The 5,000-nt window shown below is 43.4% G+C and overlaps 6 non-coding genes across 6 annotated transcripts; all 6 read left to right on the top strand.

Annotated features, from left to right (window-relative positions):
* Positions 1-120: 120 nt before the first annotated feature.
* Positions 121-192, top strand: trnap-ugg (transfer RNA proline (anticodon UGG)). The gene has a single exon. It is a non-coding gene; the product is annotated as a tRNA-Pro (tRNA).
* An 889-nt stretch (positions 193-1,081) lies between these two features.
* On the top strand, positions 1,082-1,153 carry trnap-agg (transfer RNA proline (anticodon AGG)). The gene has a single exon. It is a non-coding gene; the product is annotated as a tRNA-Pro (tRNA).
* Positions 1,154-2,042: 889 nt separating this feature from the next.
* Positions 2,043-2,114, top strand: trnap-ugg (transfer RNA proline (anticodon UGG)). The gene has a single exon. It is a non-coding gene; the product is annotated as a tRNA-Pro (tRNA).
* An 889-nt stretch (positions 2,115-3,003) lies between these two features.
* trnap-ugg (transfer RNA proline (anticodon UGG)) lies at positions 3,004-3,075 on the top strand. Its single transcript has one exon. It is a non-coding gene; the product is annotated as a tRNA-Pro (tRNA).
* An 889-nt stretch (positions 3,076-3,964) lies between these two features.
* Positions 3,965-4,036, top strand: trnap-ugg (transfer RNA proline (anticodon UGG)). Its single transcript has one exon. It is a non-coding gene; the product is annotated as a tRNA-Pro (tRNA).
* An 889-nt stretch (positions 4,037-4,925) lies between these two features.
* Positions 4,926-4,997, top strand: trnap-agg (transfer RNA proline (anticodon AGG)). Its single transcript has one exon. It is a non-coding gene; the product is annotated as a tRNA-Pro (tRNA).
* The last annotated feature ends 3 nt before the right edge of the window (positions 4,998-5,000 follow it).

The raw sequence follows: 5,000 nt of genomic DNA, 5'->3' as shown, positions 1-5,000 counted from the left end.
CAAAGGCCTGAGAGTACAAAAATGGATACTGAAGAGGGCTTAAAAACATTCCTGCTTGAATTTGAAGGCCGATTTAATTCTATACTTTCAGAGTTCCAGACGTGAGCGCAGGCTTCCTGTGGCTCGTTGGTCTAGGAGTATGATTCTCGCTTTGGGTGCGAGAGGTCCCGGGTTCAAATCCCGGACGAGCCCCCTTCACATATCAATCTGTTGCCTTCATGGAGAACTTTTGCAAGGTTAAGTCCTTCTGGGTCATTGCACATGTTTTCTGCCAAACCTATCAATGTGATCTGTGACACCAATTTGTCTTTCAAAAACGGCATTATTGATTTATTGAAGGAGTCATTCTCATGACTCATTGAGTGATGCCATTGACTGCACAGTCCCTGGCATGCAATCTGTATATGTCACATTTTGAGATTGCCTTGGAAACCCTACTGGGCAGGTACTAAGAAATACCTCTTACCAGGTACTATCAGCTAACGGAAAACCCTATAGACCGAGCTGAGTCAAGTTAAGCCAAGCCAGGTAGGTGCTAGTGGAAAAGGGCTATCGGAGCTCACAAGGTCTGATTAAAATTGAGGCCATTCAATTTCACTGTGAAGATTTTAAACTACATATGTCAAGGTCTCATAATGGTTTCACCTGAAACCTCTGCTGATAATGACCCACGCCTTTTTTCACACCTTGGCTCATGTGATATGTTTCATTGTTGGTCAACGACCCTGGTAAAGATAACCCTCTCTGGGGTTTAAACAACTGGGACTCTCCACAATTTAGTTTTAGAACTAACGAAGGTTCTCAGATGAGAGATGAAAGATCTTAGAGAAACTTTGAGAATTCCAACTGCTTTCTTTGAAAGCTCATCAGACTACCATGACCTGAATGACTGGGAACCCTTTTTTTCCCCAATCATTGTGTGCAGTATCTCTGGAGTCATCCCTGTTGAGATTGTCAGTAGCAAAGGCCTGAGAGTACAAAAATGGATACTGAAGAGGGCTTAAAAACATTCCTGCTTGAATTTGAAGGCCGATTTAACTCTATACTTTCAGAGTTCCAGACGTGAGCGCAGGCTTCCTGTGGCTCGTTGGTCTAGGAGTATGATTCTCGCTTAGGGTGCGAGAGGTCCCGGGTTCAAATCCCGGACGAGCCCTCTTCATTTAACAATCTGTTACCTTCATTGAAAAGTTTGGCAAGCTTAAGTCCTTCTGGGTCATTGCACATGTTTTCTGCCAAACCTATCAATGTGATCTGTGACACCAATTTGTCTTTCAAAAACGGCATTATTGATTTATTGAAGGAGTCATTCTCATGACTCATTGAGTGATGCCATTGACTGCACAGTCCCTGGCATGCAATCTGTATATGTCACATTTTGAGATTGCCTTGGAAACTCTACTGGGCAGGTACTAAGAAATACCTCTTACCAGGTACTATCAGCTAACGGAAAACCCTATAGACCGAGCTGAGTCAAGTTAAGCCAAGCCAGGTAGGTGCTAGTGGAAAAGGGCTATCGGAGCTCACAAGGTCTGATTAAAATTGAGGCCATTCAATTTCACTGGGAAGAATTTAAACTACATATGTCAAGGTCTCATAATGGTTTCACCTGAAACCTCTGCTGATAATTACCCACGCCTTTTTTCACACCTTGGCTCATGTGATATGTTTCATTGTTGGTCAACGACCCTGGTAAAGACAACCCTCTCTGGGGTTTAAACAACTGGGACTCTCCACGATTTAGTTTTAGAACTAACGAAGGTTCTCAGATGAGAGATGAAAGATCTTAGAGAAACTTTGAGAATTCCAACTGCTTTCTTTGAAAGCTCATCAGACTACCATGGCCTGAATGACTGGGAACCCTTTTTTTACTAAATCATTGTGTACAGTCTCTCTGGAGTCATCCCTGTTGAGATTGTCAGTAGCAAAGGCCTGAGAGTACAAAAATGGATACTGAAGAGGGCTTAAAAACATTCCTGCTTGAATTTAAAGGCCGATTTAATTCTATACTTTCAGAGTTCCAGACGTGAGCGCAGGCTTCCTGTGGCTCGTTGGTCTAGCAGTATGATTCTCGCTTTGGGTGCGAGAGGTCCCAGGTTCGAATCCCGGACGAGCCCCCTTCACATATCAATCTGTTGCCTTCATGGAGAACTTTTGCAAGGTTAAGTCCTTCTGGGTCATTGCACATGTTTTCTGCCAAACCTATCAATGTGATCTGTGACACCAATTTGTCTTTCAAAATAGGCATTTTTCAATTTGTGAAGGACTCCCTCTCATGACTCATTGAGTGATGCCATTGACTGCACAGTCCCTGGCATGCAATCTGTATATGTCACATTTTGAGATTGCCTTGGAAACCCTACTGGGCAGGTACTAAGAAATACCTGTTACCAGGTACTATCAGCTAACGGAAAACCCTATAGACCGAGCTGAGTCAAGTTAAGCCAAGCCAGGTAGGTGCTAGTGGAAAAGGGCTATCGGAGCTCACAAGGTCTTATTAAAATTGAGGCCATTCAATTTCACTGTGAAGAAGTTAAACTACATATGTCAAGGTCTCATAATGGTTTCACCTGAAACCTCTGCTGATAATTACCCACGCCTTTTTTCACACCTTGGCTCATGTGATATGTTTCATTGTTGGTCAACGACCCTGGTAAAGACAACCCTCTCTGGGGTTTAAACAACTGGGACTCTCCACAATTTAGTTTTAGAACTAACGAAGGTTCTCAGATGAGAGATGAAAGATCTTAGAGAAACTTTGAGAATTCCAACTGCTTTCTTTGACAGCTCATCAGACTACCATGGCCTGAATGACTGGGAACCCTTTTTTTCCTAAATCATTGTGTGCAGTCTCTCTGGAGTCATCCCTGTTGAGATTGTCAGTAGCAAAGGCCTGAGAGTACAAAAATGGATACTGAAGAGGGCTTAAAAACATTCCTGCTTGAATTTGAAGGCCGATTTAATTCTATACTTTCAGAGTTCCAGACGTGAGCGCAGGTTTCCTGTGGCTCGTTGGTCTAGGAGTATGATTCTCGCTTTGGATGCGAGAGGTCCCGGGTTCAAATCCCGGACGAGCCCCCTTCACATATCAATCTGTTGCCTTCATGGAGAACTTTTGCAAGGTTAAGTCCTTCTGGGTCATTGCACATGTTTTCTGCCAAACCTATCAATGTGATCTGTGACACCAATTTGTCTTTCAAAAACGGCATTATTGATTTATTGAAGGAGTCATTCTCATGACTCATTGAGTGATGCCATTGACTGCACAGTCCCTGGCATGCAATCTGTATATGTCACATTTTGAGATTGCCTTGGAAACCCTACTGGGCAGGTACTAAGAAATACCTGTTACCAGGTACTATCAGCTAACGGAAAACCCTATAGACCGAGCTGAGTCAAGTTAAGCCAAGCCAGGTAGGTGCTAGTGGAAAAGGGCTATCGGAGCTCACAAGGTCTGATTAAAATTGAGGCCATTCAATTTCACTGTGAAGATTTTAAACTACATATGTCAAGGTCTCATAATGGTTTCACCTGAAACCTCTGCTGATAATGACCCACGCCTTTTTTCACACCTTGGCTCATGTGATATGTTTCATTGTTGGTCAACGACCCTGGTAAAGATAACCCTCTCTGGGGTTTAAACAACTGGGACTCTCCACAATTTAGTTTTAGAACTAACGAAGGTTCTCAGATGAGAGATGAAAGATCTTAGAGAAACTTTGAGAATTCCAACTGCTTTCTTTGACAGCTCATCAGACTACCATGGCCTGAATGACTGGGAACCCTTTTTTTCCTAAATCATTGTGTGCAGTCTCTCTGGAGTCATCCCTGTTGAGATTGTCAGTAGCAAAGGCCTGAGAGTACAAAAATGGATACTGAAGAGGGCTTAAAAACATTCCTGCTTGAATTTGAAGGCCGATTTAATTCTATACTTTCAGAGTTCCAGACGTGAGCGCAGGCTTCCTGTGGCTCGTTGGTCTAGGAGTATGATTCTCGCTTTGGGTGCGAGAGGTCCCGGGTTCAAATCCCGGACGAGCCCCCTTCACATATCAATCTGTTGCCTTCATGGAGAACTTTTGCAAGGTTAAGTCCTTCTGGGTCATTGCACATGTTTTCTGCCAAACCTATCAATGTGATCTGTGACACCAATTTGTCTTTCAAAAACGGCATTATTGATTTATTGAAGGAGTCATTCTCATGACTCATTGAGTGATGCCATTGACTGCACAGTCCCTGGCATGCAATCTGTATATGTCACATTTTGAGATTGCCTTGGAAACCCTACTGGGCAGGTACTAAGAAATACCTCTTACCAGGTACTATCAGCTAACGGAAAACCCTATAGACCGAGCTGAGTCAAGTTAAGCCAAGCCAGGTAGGTGCTAGTGGAAAAGGGCTATCGGAGCTCACAAGGTCTGATTAAAATTGAGGCCATTCAATTTCACTGTGAAGATTTTAAACTACATATGTCAAGGTCTCATAATGGTTTCACCTGAAACCTCTGCTGATAATGACCCACGCCTTTTTTCACACCTTGGCTCATGTGATATGTTTCATTGTTGGTCAACGACCCTGGTAAAGATAACCCTCTCTGGGGTTTAAACAACTGGGACTCTCCACAATTTAGTTTTAGAACTAACGAAGGTTCTCAGATGAGAGATGAAAGATCTTAGAGAAACTTTGAGAATTCCAACTGCTTTCTTTGACAGCTCATCAGACTACCATGGCCTGAATGACTGGGAACCCTTTGTTTCCTAAATCATTGTGTGCAGTCTCTCTGGAGTCATCCCTGTTGAGATTGTCAGTAGCAAAGGCCTGAGAGTACAAAAATGGATACTGAAGAGGGCTTAAAAACATTCCTGCTTGAATTTGAAGGCCGATTTAACTCTATACTTTCAGAGTTCCAGACGTGAGCGCAGGCTTCCTGTGGCTCGTTGGTCTAGGAGTATGATTTTCGCTTAGGGTGCGAAAGGTCCCGGGTTCAAATCCCGGACGAGCCCCCT

Source organism: Pelmatolapia mariae, linkage group LG20 (assembly GCF_036321145.2).
Source record: "Pelmatolapia mariae isolate MD_Pm_ZW linkage group LG20, Pm_UMD_F_2, whole genome shotgun sequence".
NCBI lineage: Eukaryota > Metazoa > Chordata > Actinopteri > Cichliformes > Cichlidae > Pelmatolapia > Pelmatolapia mariae.
The sequence above is the reverse complement of the archived record's forward strand: the minus strand, read 5'-3'. Positions and strand labels throughout refer to the sequence as shown.